The sequence below is a fragment of the Patella vulgata genome, chromosome 4, assembly GCF_932274485.2.
Source record: "Patella vulgata chromosome 4, xgPatVulg1.2, whole genome shotgun sequence".
NCBI lineage: Eukaryota > Metazoa > Mollusca > Gastropoda > Patellidae > Patella > Patella vulgata.
The window spans coordinates 60,160,063-60,183,513 of NC_065882.2; the positions used below are offsets into that span (position 1 = coordinate 60,160,063).

The window sequence follows — 23,451 nt, forward strand, 5'->3', positions numbered from 1 at the left end:
CTTTCTATATATATAGATATAGATATATATGTATATACCGAGAATCCCACACCTTTATATAATTATTTCTGTTTCAACAGAATAAGTAGAATGAAGAAATAATACAATTCGTGAAAAAAAGAAATACTACAATAAAATGTAAAAACTTTTAAATTGGTGGTTTGTGTATACTAAAGTTGCCTTAAACCGATAATGTATTTTGTTGAAATTGTAAACCAAAAATGTATTTAATAAAAAGAAAATGAAGAATCATTTCCGGTAATCTGTTCAGTATATTATGTGTGGTCAAGAAGTATGTATTTGCCCCAAATAAATAGATGTGGTAACCGATAGATTACGAGCGATAAAGTCCGATGATTGCCGACTAATATACTATCTTTCATATTCCTATCAACGGATTTCATCATGTTTAATTGATATTTATCTGAACATATAAAATTAATGACTGTGAATGTTCGACATTGTATGTCATTTGATTTATTTGAAAGAACTGGTCTATTAAAGATACATTATGGTAGATTCGGTAACGAGTTGGCAGTTCTCACTATAATAGTTAAACACTAGATTATGTAATGGCAATTTGCTGAAAATTTCATTCAAATTGATCCACTATGAACCGAGAACTAAGCGACTGAAATCCCCCCCTAGCCTCGGTCATCATTACTAAAGTCATTACAATAAACATCATGTCTCGATTATCCAATTAATCGTTAAATCGAGAAGGAAAGGTATGCAGTAAATCGGCTCACAATCCACTAAAGATCGCAGGTTAGCACTGCCATCTAGAGTTGATTATGTCCTGGATTGGTTAATTAATGTCTAATTAATAATTTAGATAACAAATGAAATGAAATGGAGTTTAACGTCCTACTGTTCTGCACTACGGCCTACTCTTATATCGAATTCCAACTGCCAAGGGATCTTTTACGTGCACGCCAATTTAGATAACATTTCAGGCCTAAAGAAAGACGGGGGGTTGGATGGCCGAATGGTTAGCACGTGCGTGCTGTATCATACGGCCTGTCATTGAGTCAACTGGGGTGGTTTCGAATCCCCGGTTGTACGTGACAAGGAGTAGGGTCGCCTGTTCAACCTCGTGGGTTTTCTCCGGGTCCTCCGGTTTCCTCCCACTGCTAAAGACCTCTACGTGCAAGCGAAATAATGAAATAAAATTAAAAACCATATGTTAGTCCCGAAATGACCTAGTTTGTGTCGAGTGGACGTTAAACCCCATTTCTCCCTCTCCCGCTAAAGAAAGACCTTCAATAGACAGATTAAGCTCTTGCATAATGTATGTTTAAGTTTTGAACGACCAATGATATACAGAGGCAACATAAACCACCTACTTTATTGATCACATGCGTTATTATTTGTTTTAATTTAGAAAAATATTTTTCTTGCTTCTATTGTTCCAAGAAATCTTAATAATGTAGTTGTTGAGAATTAAAAGGGGGTCGAGATCAGAAATAAATTAAGACGTGAACTGCGTGGACTTACTAATGTGATATCGGTATTGCTGAGGGAAGGGTGTCCAGCAAGGTGAATGTTTAACGCCTTTGGTTTCTATCCGTTACGAAAATGACATTGTTGCCCTACTAACGCAAGTTTTTTATCTTAATATTTCCTTTATAGTTATATCTTTATAATTTGATGTTCTCTGTATATATGCATTTTCTCAAAATTGAATCTGTCATATGCCACGTGATATAAATATTTGAGTTATGCATTGTTTAGAATTAATATTAGTATACACATCTTTGTATTTTACAGAACTTGTCAATACTTTATCATTATTTATAAATAGGCCATTTCGCCGATACATTGTACTGCATTGATATTTTTTCAGCTGCAAAAATATTATTGATGATAAAGTATTTCTATTTTGAAAATTGTGTATGTAAATCCCACGGTTTTGCTTATTTTGACACAAGTATGACAGTTGCCACGAAAAGCGCATATTAAAGCGACAGTATCACTTCCAGCAAGGAAATAAATGTGAATAACCTTTTATACAGTATCATATTCCAAATATCCATATTATACACTCGCCAAATTATCTAAATCCAGTCACGGACTATATCTAACGCCTGGCTTCCACGTGGGCTACGAATTGCCCCGAATAGTGGCAAATCGAAATTCGTGCCGATTAGGCAAAAATATCAAAAAGATCGTTTAGAATCTGAAGAAGCTGTGAAACAGTTACGAATAGTTCACGAAAGAATTAAAGTAATTCGTGGATAATCGACTGAAAAATATGCCGAATGTCAAGGCATTGTTCTACGAAATGAAAGAAACATCTATACGAACTAAAGCGATTCAGTTACAAATGAGTTACGGATATGCCGAATACAGTTACGAATACACTACGCTCTCCACGAATAATGCCGATAAAGCTACGAAAAGTTTACGATATTTGGCACTATTCGTTAAAGAATCGAATAAGAAGCTGTTACGGACGGTAAGGGTTACGAAGGGTTTCGGAAATTCATAGATCGTCCAAGAAAAATTTTGACAAACAAAAACTTTCGTGGTCGATCTAGGAACTGCTACGAACAATACTAATGTGTAAGAACCAAATAAGAATCACTTACGAACTTCAAGAACCGTCTACGATTTATCTGCGAATCGGAAAAAGGTTGGATTCGGGGCGGTTCGTAGCATTCGTAGTCCACGCGAAACAAGGGCATAAAACAGAGCATTTTGCACGAGCATATCTTAGTAATCTAGCTGACAACTCTCCAGATTTGAAAACAACATGAACCCGTGCAGTGAAACATTACTGTTCTGTGTACTAAGTCAAATCACGGCAAATCAAAAATGAAAATGACCGACAACCTTAGATCTCATAAGTGCTATTATTCCCTTCAGTCATGGATGAGAGAGAGAGAGGGGGTATCATTATTTCGCTTGCGCGTAGGTGCTTTTCGCAGTGGGATAAAACCGGAAGACTCGTAGAAAACCCACGAATAATTATTTAGTTTTTTCTAAAGAAGCTCATTTTAGTATAAGAATAAAAACTATTTTCGCTATCCGAAAATAAAAAATATACCCATTTAAAAGTTAGGAAGAATATTCCGATAAATACTGAAAAAAATCCTAGGTGGATAATCAGCTGTTTATTCCAGCCACCGTCTTCATCAGCCCGGTTGGCGTAGAACGTTAACCCCTATTCCAGTTCATTTAATCCAGGCCTTCAATTACATTTTAATACTAGTCCAGATTCAAATACCGTTACTCGAATATGCTACATTTTAAATCATGGAAGAACGCCGTATTATGTAAAGGAACCCAACGCAAGCTGAAATCGAAGGAATTGTCATCATAGCAATTGGCCTACATGTACTCGTAAATTCATTATATCGGTGATTGGCCCACAACACGTTTTAAAACGATAATAACAGACGAAGAAGCGTAAAAAAATGAATTCCCCAATGTATATCGTATCTCATGTTTATCTACCTTTTACTTTCCTGCGATCACCCCCACTGAGAAATCAATTAATATACGGTATGGATATATACTTATAGATATATAAGCATTTAATTAAAATCAAATGAAGTGGTCCGCTTCTTAAATCGTTCAACACCTTCATGTTGATATTGAGGTTAGTGAGGTGCAAGAACGTTCTCAGAAGAGAGAGAACTGTGTCAGGACGGTTCCTCCGAGAACAAGTAGGTCAAGAATTTACCGTTACTTTTCCCCCAAATAATCCACAACTGATCTTTTTCTCTCGCGCTCATCGCCGTGAGATAACAGCAACACGGGGTGTAGAAAAATACCAAGTGATAAATGTTGAAAGGCTGGGAAACGAAGAACGTTTATTTTTCTAATGTCTCAGATTTTCTACGACAGCTGGTAAATATGTATGATTCGAAGTTAGAAACATTACATCTGCAGAGAAGTTATATTTAGATTTCTTCTCGCAGGTATTCAAGTTATGTTGATGCTATAACGTCTAATTATAAAGGCTTTTTACCTATTGCTATTAGCGAACACGTGTTTTCTGAATAACTGTGTAGGTACCAAATAGTAAAGTTCATTTCGAGCATTATATTATATATACGTTCCTGGTGGACTTTTACTTTCTATCACGTAAAATTGGACAAATATTAATCACATTAAACAACGGTCATTAAAATCAATCTATAGTTGCTTATGATAAATTAATACGCAGTTATTGAATTATTTTCACATAGATATAGCCATGTGTATTCTAAACTTTAAATTAGTCAAAGCTGTGTTTAGAGGCTTTGCTCACCCAACAGCTATTTTGAAACACCAATGTCATTAGGGATATAAATGAGGTATAGAATGTGTGCTCCATTATTGTGCCATATTTCAACCCTTATGCCACAATAACGCCTTTAAAACAATAAAAAATATACATTTCTCAAATTCCGAAGACCTTTGATTTGAAACCAATATATAGTTTTACAAAAATTCGTAACTACGAAAAACACACCTATAGATTAAGCTTATTTTTAACAACATCAAAATATTTCAACAAATTTCTTTTTTATATATATTATTTTCACTTCAGTTATATTTTAATAATATGTATATATCAGCGGGTAGTTTACTGTCTTATCTCTTATTGCATGCAAATAATCTCAGCTCAGGTGTGTCTCCTTGCACCTGACCGATCTACTCCCTACAAATTGTGTTAGTCCGCGCGTGCTTTCTTACAATATAGAGATTCTGTGGAATTTGTGTTTCTAACTTCTACGAGTTATCTGCGCAGTTGAAATGCAAACAACATATACGATTAGAATATAAGCGTTATCCACCATAGCGGACATACTGTATCAATAAATGACAACTTTTGAAGAACACAACAGATGTTTTAAAAAAAAGTAACAGATAAACTTCTTGAATAATAAAGGACTATTCATTAAAATAATAGTTCTTTTTACATTATAAAGGGATATATTGCGTATAAGATTAGGCATGCCGTAATATCGGATTTGATTTTTAGAATGAGAACTTATAAAACAATATAAATGCTTATAACAGATATTTCCTGTCCCTACGATTAGAGACCATCCAAAGGGTCAAATAATGCTTCTAAAAACTTTGAAAGTTGGGGGGGGGGGGGGCGGGGCGGTTTAATGCGTGTTCTTTAAATCACACGGTCTGTCATCGAGTCAAGTGGCATTTTTTCCGATTACCCGCTTGAACGTGAAAAGGAGTAGGGTCGGCTTACCAATCTCGGGTTTTTTCGCGTGACCTCCGCACCACACTGCTAAAGACCCCTACGCGAATCATTGAATTAAAAACTGAACAATATGATAGTCCCAAAACGAGCTAGTTTGTGTCGAGTGGACGTTGAACTCTCTCTCTCTCTCTCTCTCTCTCTAAAAGCTTGGATAAGCGTGTGTAAGTACAGGTGGACATGATGTGCGGCACGTGACTAACAAAGCCCTTGATCTGAATTACAGACTTTGTAAATGGCATACATATCTACCAATGATCGACGGATTATAATTCAATGCCCAATCGCTTTCTTTTTGATATGTGTTATACGCTTTCAATAAGCTATAAAAATAACTCAAAATATTACAATGCCATGAGTTGTTTTTTTTATTGGAAATGGGCGTGGCATTATGTATTAAATATGTCAAGGCGACCGAGTTGGGTGGTAATATAACTTTGTATGCTACACAACTAACTTCTCTTTGATATAATAGTGCAAGGTCATTCGGCCGAACAAAAGCTTTAACAATAAATCGAAATCAGGTGAGCTTATATTAATTGTTTGAATACCAAATAAATACATATCGATTACGTGTATTATTGTAATATAAAATTCCATATTTATGACCAAAAAGTTATATTTTAGAAACTGACGTAATATGACTTCAGTCAAATGCAGTTCAACCAAAGTTATTTTATATACCCCATATGACTTGTAACTTACAGAGGTAGAACAATCAATGTTTAAGTTCGATTTTAACACTTATAATTACTACGATGCATCTATAAGCGGTTATTCATGGGGTAAGAGCGGAAGGAACAAACCAATTTTTCATTGTGGACATAAACAGGCGAGGTAGTAACCGTTCAACGTATTTAATGTAACCATGGGTTAATGCCCACCGACGCGTGTTTATGATTGAATTTTCGCTCATGTGTAAATGATAAGAAGCAACCGAAATATGCAAACCATATGTTGGCTGTCGATTTTAGACTTGTCTTGTATTACTACAGTCCAGCCATTATCGCAAATCAGATGCCCGGTTTCCCAACAAATAGAATAGAAATTGTTTATTATAGTGACATTATGTTATATACAATATAATTTATGACATAGTTCAAACAACCGGCCTCTTGGGCATATTAGTCACTTTAAGTATAATTAATAATAAAGTAAATATTATATTTCTTAATCGGCTGGTTTTTCATTTTTAATTAATATCTCATAATGAAATCTGTATGTAAATATATTTGTCAATTTATATATCAGCTTCGAAAACTGATTACGGGTTTTACTAGGCCTGAACATAATATTTTAAACAATAAGATAGGTTTGGTATTACATAACCGAAATAAATACTCTTTGAGAAATAATTCATAATTATCGATAAACATTATTCATAGTCAAAATTAAAAGAAATCATCTAATCGCTTTACAGATGGGCGCGGCGACATTTAATATTAACACATATGAGCACTGTGGAACTGGGCGCAATCAAGGTTATAGTTTGCGATAAAATAAATTAATTTCATTTGAAGTTTTAAACCCAAGGAACGTAATCCTGTAATTTGTGAGACCAAGGATGACACATTACCTGGTTTGCGATAATGTATTTCACTCCTTTGCTCTAACTATTAAGTATTGCGGTGAATCTGTAACTTGTTACATGCCAATCAAATTAGTTTGTATTTCACGACTGACGGATTGAATACCTCTTTAATGAGATACATGTCTAGAAAATGTTATATTTTTATATTATTGTAAAAGATGAAAGTTTATATAAACAATAGACAAATCTATCTTATTCTCCTAATAACAGGAATATATGGCATCAAGGTCTACAGGAATCAGGCACATTATTTGAATCATTTCAATTTGTGGAGTCAATGAATGCCAATGTATACACAATTTTATCTTAATTTGAGTGTGTTGTGGAGATATTCTGTAAACAAGTAGAAAACCTGATAAAACAAGATTAAAATTGAAAAAAAAATATACAAAAACGTGTTTATTCTCTGAAAATACCTGAATAATTATTTAGTCAATTATCAGATAGAAGGTATAAAATAACTTTACATGTATATTGTATTCACATTTCCTTATAGATATGAGATAATTTATTGTCGGGTTTTATTAACACGCATTCATCACAGCCGGAGAATAATACATGAAATGGGGTTTAACGCTCCTCTTTTCTGTGCACCAATTATCGGACAAATGAAGACGGACACCCCATGTGCTATGGGTGGAATTTTGCTCCTCACAGTAGCCACGGCGACTTAGTATGGCGCCGGGTTCGATCTCGGAGTTGGTCGGCAAAGTTCCTCGGGATATTGCAGCGCGCGTTTTCCATCGTCAGTGGCGTAGACGGTGTCTAGTTGTTCGTATAAGACAAAAAAAACGAGGTCCTGTGTACGGGTTACCCCACACCACACTCCATGGCGTATGCCCGTCTTCATTATCCCGATTGGTGCAGAAAAATGAGACATTAAATCTCATTTCATTTCATTCCACTCTATCTTCGCCTAGACGCCTTTTGCATCAGAGACGTGGAGGTTAAAAAACACTTTTTTTTTAATTCATTAAATCTGACAGTAGGCTATGTTTTATTTCTGTAAAGTAATAATTTGGTGATAAAATGTCTAGTTAAAAATAAGTAGACAAAAAATTGGTGCAATAAAAATATAGGGCAGGAATGAGTCAAGTACTGAATGTCTAAAAGGAGTCTTCATTTTTCACTCTAATTATTTGCACCTTTTGTTGTCTATCATCATTACCAATAAATATTTCAAAACTCCTTAAACACCAACAACATCACCATGGAAACGAGACTAAACAAAACGACTTGTAGGTTATGGCTTTAGGTGGAATAACACCTTTCTAACCTCCGTCCAAAACAAACAACCTTATATTACAAGTGATCTTTCAAATCCATCTACATAACTACATCCCATCTCTATGACAAATACAAAATACTTCATCACATACTTTGAAAGTGTGAAAACGTCAATCCAGCTACCATTCTAGCAAAGCTAAACATTATATTATTGTAATAGAGGTAGCATGTTGTATGGTACCGCAGTTGCCTTCATCCAGATGTTCATCCAGACTTAAATTTCTCAATACATAAATAGTAAAACTTTGAAACTAACATCAAAATGAAAGTTTATGTTTCGAGGGAATTCAATCGTCTGTGCTTAATTTTCTCAAGAGAATTGCTCCCAAGAGAATGTTTGTAAACCGTGGGTGTTGAAAATTACACGTATGCCAGGAATACCCGCATCACTGTTTTCCTCGAGTTATTAACAGTTCATAAACATAGCTATTAAACTGATTAATTGTCAAAAACTGTTCTATTGTCTTACTTCGAGAATCTAAATAAGAGATATGTAACTATTGTTTTAAAGATAAATTATTTTCTAAGTGAACAATGATCAGTTTTTATTTTATAAGTTAGAAATAAATATAGGATTCGTATTTTGCGCACTGAAATTTATTAATTTATTTTAAAGAATCCTTTACACCAAAGCAACACAAACTTTCCTTGTAAAAGAGCGACTACATGAGAAATGTGTGAAGCATTATATACACAATATAAGATCATAACAAATGAATTAAGGGTTTTACTTACTGTTATAAATGCAAAATATTCTATGACAAAATCTATTTGAACCAGTATCCTGACCGATATTAGATTCTTTCGGCCCAACAGAAACCTTGGCAAGTAATTCTCATATTTTGTTAACACGTATTTATTGGCATAAATAATCAGATTTGATTTAATAATGAATTTACTGGGCTCAGTTTCAAGAAACTTCTATTAAATATTCTATACAAAACACAGAAAGGTCAGTGTCAAAATTCAGTTTGTAATGTGAAGTTTGGACGTATATCAGTTGTAATTTCAATGCTAACAGAAGGGATATATCTATCAACGTCTTCGGCAAATAATCTGGCGAGCACCAAAATGAAACGCTATCCAAAATGAAACATACCCAGGTTTAGTGTACACATGTATATTGTAATACCACATTTTATTCTGTTGGATGAAAAGTTTTATTTAATCTTTAAAACCAAATCCTTAAATTTTGAACTCATCAATGACTGCCGTTAACCAGTGTCGCTGTTATTTTATTTCAAACGTACATTGCATAATGCTTGGCTACCAAAATCAATAAAGACAAAGAAGACCCAATAGAAGAAACACTAAAATTCAAGTTGGCGCTGTGGGTCATGCAAACAGAAATGAAATGAAATGAAATGGGGTTTAACGTCCTACTTTTCTGCTCCTAACCTGGGCTAATGAAGACGGGCATACGCCATACAGTGTGCTATGAGGGAAATTTTGCCCGGGCAGCGGCGCTACGGCCTACTCTTATATCGAATTCCAACTGCCAAGGGATCTTTTACGTGCACGCCAATGTGTACACGGGACCTCGGTTTTTCGTCCCATCCGAACGACTAGACAGCTTTCCTTGTCAGCCCCTCCGTCCTGCATCACTGACAAGGGAGAACCACGCCGGAAAATCTGGATGAACTTTCTCGGCCAATGCAGGGATCGAACACCCGACCTCCAGGCTAGCGAGCTAGCGTCTTACCCACTTAGCCACGTGATCCCCTCATGCAAACAGAATCAGTGGAAACAGTCCCAAAGAATCAATGTGAGCAAAAATAGGAATCCACAAACAAAAGGTCAATGCGCAAACCTTGAAAATCACCAGAACAACTTTTGAAAGATCTACAAATAAAACACCGGAAGATGAACAGTAAGCATTTTTTAAAAAAAAACTCAGCATGACCTAAACAAAAGCTCTGGTTTAACAGACCCCTATGATCACCAAAACATAGCTAAGTGGAAACAAAAAGATCCCGAAGTAACCCGATGGGGCATTCTTCATTCACGTCCTGTATTATCTGAAAAATAATGGTTGGGTGATTTTTTGTATGCAAAACCCATCAGACAGATATCGACGGTCAGTTGACATGCAAACGATCAACAAATAGACTTTGTAGATCAACAGACCGCAAAGATCAACAGACAGCGTAGATCAAGAAACCGACCGCAAAGATCAACAAACAGCGTAGATCAAGAAACAGATCGCAAAGATCATCAGACAGCGTAGATCAAGAAACAGCCCGCAAAGATCAACAGACAGCGTAGATCAAGAAACAGACCGCAAAGTTCAACTGATTTGTTAGATCAAGAATGAAGTCATTGAAGAAACAGACCCCAACAGATTTTTAAGATGACATCAGATAGTGTCTAGGATATGAAACAAGTTTTGTTTTAAGGTAGGTCAAGTTAGTGTAAATACTCAACAAAGCAAAATATTATATAATCTACAGTGACAGGTCAAATAATTGGAATTAACATTCATTCGTGCTGATTTTAGATGCCGTAAAAATACAAATTTCTCCATTTACCAACTGGGACAGGTGAGACAGTAAATGTACGTATTTGACACGAAAGCTATTTACTTCCATCATAAAGCTAGGGCATTTTTCCCGTTTTGAGGTGCGGGCTGAATCCTTTGGCTTCTTAAGACGTGGTTTAATTATTAGAGACGCGCTTCCGACTAATTGTAACGAACATGGTATGTATTTTTATTAGAATGTCGACTTTCATTGCCAATAGACCAATATGTTGTACCATATAATAGTCATAAATATACACTTTTACTTATCTTACATACTAAAATAAAATTTAGGTCGAACAAAAAAATAGGTCTTTAACCCCCTGACACTTCTTAAAGGAATAGCTAAAATTTTCAAACCAGTGAAGACCACATGCCAACAGCATTGTAATCTTTTAGTAATTTTAAACTAAAACATCTACGAGACTTTGGAATTAATCTGATCAAAGATAAAAAAATAAAATACAAAAAAATAAAATACAAAAAACGAAAGAAACCCCCAAACAAACGAAAAAATTAATTAAGTTTATAATTTCGCCTAAAAAGTGAAGGTGGGTGGAGTTTTTTATGGTGTAAAAATTCTTATAATTGCTGCACTTGGTTAGACGGTTTTTATTTATTACCTTTTAATGCATACAGCAACAGCATGTTTCACTTCCGAACGAGTTTAATATTAACGAATTAACGACTGGCTTTTAAATGCAAATTGTCATATATTATCATAATGCTCGTGTATATACGCACTAATCAATGTGTCTAATTACGTTAACAAATGATGTACTTTGAATAAACTAATGAATCGGAAAGAGCAGGTGGTTTTCTATTTGTGAGACGACGTTGGAGATTTCTACCGCTGCTGAGAGACTGTAGTTCATTTCATCACATCAGTCTGTGTCTGGTGCCATTAGATTTTACAGACATATTCCGATAAAGCGTCATACCGCACCGTAGATAACCTCTAATAAAGCACCATTACTGTTACAAGATCACAATCAATGATTCCAGGTATTTACATCGAATATTTTATGGACAATTAAAAAGTGACATTCTTTATTAGTAAATGAGTCCAAATACATCATTTTGTTTATCATCATGGTGGAAGAATTCCGCGAGGCAGCGGCTTTTTCGGCCAATAAATGTCTAGATGATATAGGACCATTGGATTGTCGTAGGTTTAAATCTAGACATGCGTGGCGAAAAACCTGCAGGATTTTCCAAGCCTGGATCCAGCTTGTGAACGGAAATACCAGTGGGACTAACAAAAAGTGTGTCAGATGGATGGAAAGTAGACTGGTACATACAAGATAGTGTGCCGCATGGGACGTGTAACTGTAGGGCTAACAAGAACTGTGTCTTCGGGGAGGTCGTATGGGACATAAAGTCCATTGACAGTTGCATTTCCGGGGAGAGTATGTCAAAACGCCAAAATTCACGTTATTATTTAATCACATTAGGGATTTGCTAGATAGCTCTTCATCTTATAACCCTGTCTCAAATCTGGACTGTGAACACCACTCTTCCATCATTCTGAAACTAAAACACGGTAATTCATTCCTACGAATCCGTGTAGAACAGATAAGGAAAACGCATATCGATTACTGTTTTTTTTATGAGTTATAGAGCATGTTACGTTAAAGACGCATTTCCATGTTTCAATGCGTGTTTTAATAATCAACATGTCTTAAGTAGATGTTCACCATTTGTTTACTTACTTAATTCATCCTATTTATATCTATATACAACCTGAGCTGATCATCAACTTGATTGAAAACACATCATCGTCGTCAGTCAACACACCAAGTTTACACACATTTGCCAAGATAAAATCTACATTATAATAACTAAAAAATGAGTTGAATTAGAAGGAAACGTTGTAAATGGTTTTCCAAATAAATTGTTTCGTTCATTTTGCTATAAAGCTATTTAAATTGCCCCGTGTTTCAAAGCTGTCCCACGTTTTAAAACTGTCCTATACGTTTCACAGTTGTTCCATTTGAATGAGCTTACATTAGGTAAATACCGAAAATGTAAGACCCATTATTCACGATTGAACTTGTCACGTTAAAAAGTATTAAAGTCAAAAAATAGTAAAAGAGGAGAATTGCATTTTAAAAAATTTCGAATTTCACCGATGTGTTATAATAGGCTTGCGTATTATCCAATCAAGAACATGATCAGGAAACTGAAACAGATGACTAGCTCTAGCTGCACTTTAATATTTTGTAGACGTAAAACACAATACGGAGCGGGTTTCATAATAGCCATGCCGAGATACTAATAGGTTTTGTTCATAACAAATGTCTAGTGTGGTCAGCTTGAAACATTTGTGTCATCGAATCAATTTAGTCCCAAAATCTTAGATTAGATGAGATGAAATGCAATGGGACTTGGCGCTTTACTTGCATGACCCGAGTAGAGCGAATAACGACGGGCGTAGCAAGGACAGGCGCATAGTCTTTCGGGTGGGACCTGGTAGACCGGGAGCCCAGGGGGTCAACCTAGCTGAACAGTGTACCAATTTTCTCCTATATGGTATCAATGTATGTATATCTGGTATCATCAGAATGTAAGTCTGCCGGGTTTCTGGTGGTGGGTGTGGTATTCCACGCCCTAAATGCCATGATCCCCAACTAGGCTAGATTAGCTCAAAAGTGTACCACACGAAAATCTTACTGCAGTGTACCGTACATCTTCAGGTATTACAAAAACACTCTGACAGATATTTCTAGTGGTGGGGTACCCCTGACAGAGCTATTTAATTGCCAGACATTTGTAGTAGTGGAGTATCCCTGACAAGAGTTATCTAATTTCCAGACCAAAGCTAAGCTAGATTAGCTGAAATCTGTACCACCTAAAACAGCTTTGGAGTTGTTCAGTACCACCACAGGAGTCATGAATGACCACTGCCAGACAGTTTGTGCGGTGAGTTACCCCTAACAGACACGCCCCAAAATGCCACGCCCCCACCACTAGAAATGTCTGTCAGAGTGTTTTTGTAATACCTGAAGATGTACGGTACATTGCTGTGCGATTTTCATGTGGTACACTTTTGAGCTAATCTAGCCTAGTTGGGGATCATGGCATTTTGGGCGTGGAATACCACACCCACCACCAGAAACCCGGCAGACTTACATTCTGATGATACCAGATATACATACATTGATACCATATAGGAGAAAATTGGTACACTTTTCAGCTAGGCCAACCCCCTGGGCTCCTGCTCTATGGTGGTTGAAATTAGGAAGTACAAATAGGCTGTTGTGTCGCTGTCTGGCGAACAATTCACTTCATGCACACGCATAACGTCTTCATAATTTCGATTGGTGCAGAAAAGAAAGACGCTAAAATCAACTTCATTTCATTACTATATTGAACAATATGATTAATCTGAGTCCTAGTTAAAGGACCAGGAAGTTTAGTACTGCCAAATTCTATACAAACTTATTGGCAGTGTTTATCGAAAATAACCATCTTTGATATAAAAAAAAGAACTGCATTTACTTTTACATAATACAGTAATAGATCGTTTGCCAAAATAATATTACTTTTTATTATATAATTATTATTATTCATTCACGTACAATGAACATGAATAGAAGTTGTCTTGTAAATTATTGAATTATTTATACTACTTCGCGCACCATTAACCATTTTGGGGGCTTTAGTGGTTTAGCGGGTAAGGCACTGGCTGGATAACCAAGGGGTCTTCAGTTCGCTCCCGCTGTTGGCTGAGAACGTTCCTCGGGCTTTTCTTTCGTTGTCTCCCCTTGTCAGTGGTGCTTGACGGAATCTCTAGCAAGAAACAGCGTCTAGTCGTTCGGATAGGAAGAAAAACCGAAGTTCACGTAAAAGAACCATTGGCAGTTTGAATTGGAAATAAGAGTAGGCTGTTGACCCGCTGCCAGAGACTTTACGTAGATGATAGAATGACAGAACTATACGTTTGTAACTAACGCTCGAAAACTAAATGGTAACGTGTCTCTGATGTTCTAGAACTATTTTGATCCACAATGCACGCATTAGGCCGCTTAAATTTTGTCCAAAATTACCAAGAAACCCAATAAGAATATTGTTTATTTGCTAGTATACATAATTTGTATAAATAAATCGAAAATAACTTAATTAGTTACTCTTCTTAAGGAGGTCCCGACTTCGATCCCGGTGTTGGTCGACAAATATCTCAAGTGGGGTTGGGCATATATGACCTGGCAAACAACAGCGTCTAGTCCTTCGGATGGGATTACAATAAAACTTGCGTAGACGTTGAAGTACGAAGTGACATGGGCTTTAGTCTCCTACCATATTCTGCGCCAATTAACCGGTATAAAATGAGAAGGACATAGCGAACTCGCAAATAACCCTTAACATCTATTCCAAGTAAAGTAGACGTAAATGTCGCTATCTGAGCAAAGTTTCTCCCATAGATGAAACTACATATCCTAACTTTTATTAGTCCCGTCGGTGCAATAATAACTTTAAAACCAGTTTGAAAACTCCCATATAAAAAGGAGGTGGACATTCGAGTAGGATAAAAAACAAATCTTTACAGCCGATGTTATATTGCTAGTTCTACCCGATATGCAACAAAGCTTGAAAAACGCCATAGTCCGAACAAAATAATATCACCATATATTATGTCGTTAAAATTGAACAAAAAAAAAACAAAACAAAAAAAAAATCCCCCAAAAAACAACTTGCATCATCAGCCCTGGTTAAATTTTAATACATTTAATACTATGCTGTTTTCTAATCAATTCAGATTCATTAAATAATTATGTTATCTACCCACTGAAAGCCCCGTTAATTTAATAACTAACAAAACAACAAAATGCTTCATAAAACACAATCTACAGTATGCATGATATTCAAAATATATCGGGTCTTAGCAATAAAAATATGGTATGCACAATATTAAAATAAAACAAAAACTAGACAAAATTGAACACCTAGAGAATTAAAGAAAAATATATACATTTGTATTTTTCTTTAGAAAAATAATATGGCAGATACCCAATACAACAATTGGCAAGATTTAATGATCCATTCAGTGGTAATCTGTAAACAATTTAATTTAAAAGAAATATGGCATCAAACAATATAAATTATATAAACAAGTACAAGTCCAAAACAAAATTTGTAAAAATAAATTAAAAATTCACTATAAAATCTATATAAAAGTTACTATACAATATATATAAAATTTACTATAAAATATATATAAAATTTACTATAAAATATATATATAAAAGTATACCATGTAGCAATATACACAAATTGGTGACATACCTGCATTTTAAAATGATTGTACATCCCCGATGCATACATTCTGTCAAATGAGTTATGAACTTATTAGTGAATATATATTAATAAACTAGCAGCTATATAGCGCATACATGGGCTGTATCTAGTTTCGTCTTTCTAAGTCTAAAAGATATCAGGATCTGATTTTTATTTTGTAAAATTAAATATTTATATATAGGCCTAACGCAGGCATATTTATTTATATCATTTATATAGATTTGTATGCCTACAAACAAATCAAATCAGATTTCGTTTAGTTGAATACGTTCAGAGTTGATTGGTCCAATCATTGACAAAAGAAAGTAGCGTACACTTGACACCAATAAGTCAAACTAATATGTAAAATCCATTGACGTTATATGTTGTTAAATCACTTGTGCGAGGGATATATTCTACAGGTAGTTCACATGCCTGTCTACCTTTAATCACTTAGTTGAATCACAAGGTACCATCAGAGGTGTAATGACTTACATGATGATGTCAATTTCTTGGTACACGTAACACATTTTACCGATATATGGTGTGGACTCAAAACTATTTTTAACTAAAGAAAATTAAATAAAATGTCTTCGAAATTGTTTGTCGCTACGGACAAAAATAGCAGCATAGGCCTAATACCTAAGGCCCCTTTCCCGCGACCTTCTTATTAGTAGCCAATATCAAAAACTCATTAATGGTCCCAACATGTCAGGAAGTAAAATATTTTCGCTAAAATGTCCAAATTTCTCATCTCTACCAAGATTGGATTCATTCGGATTTAAAATAGGCCTATCATCTCTGTTCGCCCACAAGCAAATGGCGGCGGGCGAGCATCGCAGATCGATCGAATTTCAATTCAACATATCTTTGTAAATTTTGGACCAAAATTCCCATTACAGATTAATCTTTGACATAAATGACGCAGTGTTGATCAAAAGTAGCAAAAACTGTATTGCTTTCCTAAGATGTGTTGTTTCACGTGGAAATATATCAGATATTTAATCTTGTGATAGCCCCATTGTCAATCCGGTACTTGATAGAAAAAGCTCGTGGTATAAAGCTAGCGTCCACAGCCTGACTTTCAAGCCGAACATAGCCTACCATTTTCGGGCAATATATGTACTGATTTTCATGAGATAATAAAATGCCTTACAAGTAGCAATGTGTTTATACAAGTATAAATTATTTGTTGCCATTAATCGTCATATATGAACTAAATTAAACCTCATTACACACATACTTCTTGTAGTCCCTGCAGGATGTCATTAGGGGGATTTAATCCCTTACAAACTACAATGATGTGAAGATATACTGATTTTAATCGATCTGTGTTTTAATCAATCTGATTAAAACACAGATCCTATTTCGTTTCGTTTTTTATAGTTCAAAATTTCGTTTCATTTGTCGTTACTACACTAGGATCTGGAAGAGTTGTTACATAAACCTGCGTTCTGGTTGATGAAATGGTATGTTACGGCTAAATCTATTTGATAAGGCCAGTTCAATGTTCATCAAGGTCGCTGAGATGTAAATAAGGTCAGGGCACGTGATTGTTGGCAAGATTGTAGGTTAGGGTTAGGGTAAGCGTTAGGGCTAGGTCCAGGGTTAGGGTTGGGATTAGCGCTAGCCCTGTTTACATCTCGTGGCCTCTGACCAAACTTGAAGTTGGCCTTATCAGATAGATCCAACCGCCTGTTACGGGGTGTTATTGGCGTGTGGTGCACGAAACTGTGAGTATCCGACTAGAAACATTAACGCTGATTGTTAATGTCTGACGTCATAGGATCAAAGGCCGCTCTTATGACTCCTGACGCGACCTTCTTCTACAACTGGTCAGATTTTCATGCAGTGTAGCCCATCAAAAGTATAAAAAACGAAACAAAATATAGATCTGTATTTTAATCAGAATGAAATATTTACCAACATCTGACATCCTCCGCAGACGATACATGGACAAAGTAAGCCAGATTATCTAACTCTGATGTTTTGTTTGCTTAATTAATGTTAAATGCTTGTAATCAATTTACCTTTTTAGCGTGGATTAGAGAATGTCTGGAAAATGCAAATGGTGTTCATCGTCTTTAATATTTGGTGGCCAACTAATTTAAGAAAATGTGTTTTCAACCGCTGTTTTTGAGAAATATGAAGGTTCATGGTATATCATATAGTATGTTTTTACATCGTGCAAAAATTAGACATTGTTTTATGAATTAACAAAAATGTTGTTAATTGTAAATGCTATGCTTGAAACATTTCTATAGATGGAATGTGAGTCTTTTACAATTAGATATGACAAATTATTTCCACTCATTTTTAGGATCTGTTTCCTATTTCAAAGTTGAAACGACTGATTCATTATTTATGAAACATATCGATGAAGCTTTATACATGTATTTGCAAATAAGTCACATTAACTCCACGGCACCATAACAAAATATATTAATTATATCATCAAACCGTTGATATCAATTCACTTTCAGTATCCCCCGTTGTTCATTAGTCCAGTTGGATCGTTAAATCCATTTCATTTTATGCATCTTTCCGGATGGGATGATATAATATACTTTTGATTAAAATTTGCCTTTGTGTATGCAGAAAGAGTTTAAAAAATGGTTTTAGTTTATCGATTTGGTATGAGTTACACTGAAGTGTCTCGTTTCATTCAATGAAAGTTCAGTCAAGAAATGACAATACAAGGGAGAAAACTCTTTCGTGGCCCGAAAAAGAAATCCGATAATGCGAGATTTTAAAATTTTCCATCGGATTCCACAAAATAAAAATGCACACGTGCATTAAACCAACGACAGGATAAAGTGTGTTTCAAAAAATAGTTCCTTGTATTATCTTTCGTGGTTAAAGATGAAGATAATACGGTAACATAAATGTTCAGACGGGGTAATTAGGCTATAATTAATCCGAGAGAAATAGTCCTGACCTGTAACTCGAGGTACGCAACTACTTAATCACGATTAGCAAGACTCATTTCCGCCTTCGATTTGCACTATAGAAAAAATGCCGGTGTATTAAAGTCTTGAAAATTTGGACTATCATCTGCAGTAAATCCTGAAGATTGATTGAAATTGACGACCGTGTTTCCATAGTAACCGTCAGCGTTTCGCGTTTGATGTTCATTTCCACGTGGTCGCGTGTTGATTAAAAGTAGAACAAACTGTATTGCTTAGGTAAGAAGGTGTGTTGTTTCCACGGGGAAATATATCAGATATTTCATCTTTGTTTTGGTGTATCCGCCATCTTAAGAACAACACGTTCCAGACGTTACGTCATTAAGGAAGCCAATTGAAGAATGATAACCTTGACGCACGGGGGCGCATTTTTGACCTCAGTTTATTTGGAATCTTGAGTGAAAGGTGTAAATTATAACCAACATTAGGTTTTGATGTTTGTCTGTGCCACAGGCCTACCGCCAAATACTTGTAATATACTCCCCACGTTACATCTAAGAAAACATTTCCGTAATTTGCCCTCAGTCTATGAAATGAGAAGATTTTTTTTTTATATTCGAGCACACGTACGTAGTGTGTAAATATCAGAGAGAATGTGGTTGATAAAGTTCTGATTGTTTTGGGGTTTTTTTTTAGAGTAAGTCCAGCCATAAAACATTTTAACCCGTAATATAAACGAAATCATAAAAAATTTACATGTAAATAACATCTTAGAAATGGGTTCAAAATACAGTGACGACATTTTGAAAGAGATGTTCCTCAATTCTGTCTAAAAGGTGATTTTACTTCATGGTACTATTTATAGGAAATATTCGGTTTGGTGAAGGGTACCTCCATGAAGGATTAGTGTTATGGTCATTGATTAGTGGACTAATCTTTATCGGGGGCAGTGGGTTTTAGAGGTTGTAACAAGCAGAAATGTTCATAAAGTAACAATTTTTCTTTTATCTATAAGCATCCAAAAAATTGACGTACGGTATACGGAATAAATGTCGGTAAAGCTTATTGCAACCGGGCGCCTTCGGATAGTGACTGGGGTGAATAACCGATAAATGGTCAATAGTGCTGTAAGGCTATATTAACACAGGAACTATAAAAGTTGACTCTGTTCATATGTGTGGGGTTGGGTGACCGCATTTTCTAACGCGCGCGCTTTAGATCATATGGTCTGCCACTGAGTCAAGTTACGGGGGTTTTGAGCCAACGCTTTTCATACCTTCGTGGGTTTTCTTCGGGTCCTAAATTCTTCCCACTGCTAAAGACCCCTACGCACAAGAGACTAATCGAACTAAGTTTAACCATATGTTAGTCCCTAAATTACCTAGTTTGTGTTGAGTTTATGTTAAACCACATGAGGATTTCAATTATGGGTCTTATTTCTATAACAATATTTCGTAGTATGTTTTATAATATTTACCACTGACGAAGAAAACACACAACCATCATGGAAGCAAGAAATAATTCCAAAAAGCTGTAGAAATTATGTATATATATGAATAACGAGGTGTGGTGTTGAAACTGTTGTATATGAGACGTAACATTTATTTATATTTCATATAAACAATAGGTATACATCTTCCACGTATCTATTCATTTATCTCTCGTTTACCCATTCTTTCGTTTTGACAGGAACAGCCCCACGAGAGGCGTAAAGCATAAAATAAGCAAAGACGTTTAGTGTTTTTTAATACTTAGATATTTGAGCCATGAAACCGCACGACTTTCATCTTTCTATCATTATCGTTCATCCGAAACCGATACTTCCACCACACGTGGTCTGGAGCGTGCGGCAAAACACAAAAGAGAGCACGTGCTGACCCAAATAATAATTATTATAAACATATATCTATATATCTTAATTAAATATACATACTCTACATTATGTCCAGTCTTATTATAGGATTAATTCACATAAAATCGAAAATTATTCAAGAGATGAGTGATGAGTATAATATCTCATTATTAAACGAAAATCACAAATGGATCAAAATCAGACCTAGATTTCACTAAGGTTTCTAAAAATGAATTCTATGAAGTAAATCAAACACCAAAATATGAATAACTAGCCTATTTATCTAGTCTGTTAGTTTCACCTTAAAATACTGAGTTGTTTGGAAATTATCGTCAAAACAGCTATGTCTGTCTGCATCTTTGAGGGTTAACGTAGTGACATCGCAGACATGGTTATGAGGATTACATAACTCTTTTATAGAGAACTAGTCTGCAACTGTTCCTGGCAATTGGACAGAGATTAAGAATTTTGTTTAGGATTAGAATAGAGGGTTCTGATTGGCTTTCAATATTAATTAACCAGTTTCTGAAATATATTTTGAGAGTTCGCCTTGGCAGCCCGAACATATTTAAGACCAAACACAATCAAGATACTATGGTCAAAAGGTTATTCTATTAATGCCCATTTAAAGTTTAGATTGGTTTCTATTGATTCCAAATAGCCCATCTTAGATAAATTTTTATAATAATTCTGCATTTTTATTTATCCCACAAGCCAGCTCATTCTTCATGGTGATTTTTTAAATATTCGGATGTACATATATAATACACTAAAACCGTCTTTGTGTTTGACTTCTGAGATATATGCGAACAATTGGCATATCCCATGTAATGCGTTAAGTCACGGAAGTAACTCATGCACGTTGACCATGATAGATAATACATGTTAAAACATTAGTCTATGAATAATCATTACACGACATTTAATCTTTAACAAAAATAAACATACGCAGCATAAGCTATTTTGTATCCTAGAAAATTAAACAATCCACAACACTTTTGAAGGCCCATTGAACCTTTTTCTTCTGTTAAAGGGGAAATGCGACTTTGAAAGTCAGACTAAAATGCTGTTCTTTTCCAGACCCTCCGTCCTGTACCACTGCCAAGAAGAAACCAAACCGGAAAATTCCGAGGAACTTTCAAACAATATTCCGGTGTGAGGGTTTTAAAATAGCTGAGGTTTTTTTCGTTTCGTTTATTCGGATGGCCACCCCATTTACATCTAAGCACTTGTTTAAGAAAAGCGCGTAATGGGCTTGTGGCAATAGCGTAATTATACTGTTGATCTTTATTAGATAACAAATCAAATGTTTTGCTGATAAAATCCAGGTTTTTGATTGGTAGGTTGATCTAAAGTTGACCAATCACAATTCGTGCATTACTGAACTCGCTCTATAAAGAATAGTCTCTATCATTCAGACGAATATTCTACGTTCGTTGATGGCTAGGAGGTTCTGGGTGACCGAGGCACAGAAATAACTCCAGATCAAGATGCAGTGGAGTAAATGAAAGAAAATAAAACGGAAAGAAAGGTTAATTAGACTATAAATGTTTATAGAGCAATGATTGGATATGGACTTTCTTTATGAAAAATAATTTTGCCACTTTAAGATCTCTTCTGTGTATACTTGAATCTAGATAATATAACCAAATATTTCTATATTATAATTGGTATATTATAAGAAACCTGATAATATCTATAAATACACACAAGCTATATCTACACCGTATATATATATATATAATATTTATTGTAGAACAAAGACTAACCGAATTGTATATACAGATATCTATATTGGCCGCTTAACAGATATTTCCACAGGCTAAAGATTAGACCAAATATTAATTTATTTACAAACACTATTTTTGGACGTTAACAACTTATTCACCGTTGTTTAACTCCCTTTTAAAGCCACAACATGGCAGAATGAAAGTTGAATATATAATTTGTGGCATTACGTAATAAAAGAAAAACAAGCTCGTACAGCAAGCCAGATTGTCACATATATTATACAAGTCAAAAATAAGTTAAAGCACATCAATATAGACCCATATATTTTTTTTATGAAGAATGGTCTCAGCCTGACCATCAATAAAAACCAATATAACATTTGAATGGCCAAAGCATAAGTTAGAATGGATAGATTTGAATAATGTTTGTACTGGGAAGTTTTGTACATGTATATTGAACTTTAATTCTAGTTACATGTACAACCTTTTAAAGTTTCATGTCGCCATCATTATTTGTCTTAGATCAGTCCATACTTTAAAACAGCATATAATATTTTTTTTACTTGTGTGCCGTTAACGTATTAGATCAGTCTAATGTCAGTTTCGTGTTCGCGTTAAAACTAAAGCTTTTATTCAAGTAATGTCAAGAATCAATAGACATATAGACAAAAAATATTTGACTGGAAATGCCCCCCCACCCCCAATCTTGTTCCAAATGTTATACATCTACACGTAGAAGATAACTTCCAAAACATGTCGAAGGGCGCGAGATGTTGATAACTGAGTCTTCTTGTAATTAAGTAGGTGTTTTGTCACTAAAAAAAACCAACAAAAAACGTACCTATTGTCCAGGTTTGTGTATTCAATAGTGATGGGTGTTGTAATTAGTCACGCTTTTACACCAGATAGTTACACACCTGCTAATTAATGACAATTGTATAATTTCTAACCACTTTCTATACATACTAAACATAAGTTTATAATAATGACAACTTATGATTTAATGACAAAAATTGTCATTATTGAAGGCCCAGGTTCATAAGTCAACGGTATCAGATTACGTGGATAATCACAAATA

The 23,451-nt window shown here is 35.1% G+C and overlaps 1 protein-coding gene across 3 annotated transcripts in view; it reads right to left on the reverse strand.

Moving 5' to 3' along the window:
- The window catches only part of LOC126818956 (nuclear factor 1 X-type), a 68,150-nt gene that overhangs the window by 28,514 nt on the left and 16,185 nt on the right, over positions 1-23,451 (reverse strand). The window lies entirely within an intron of this gene.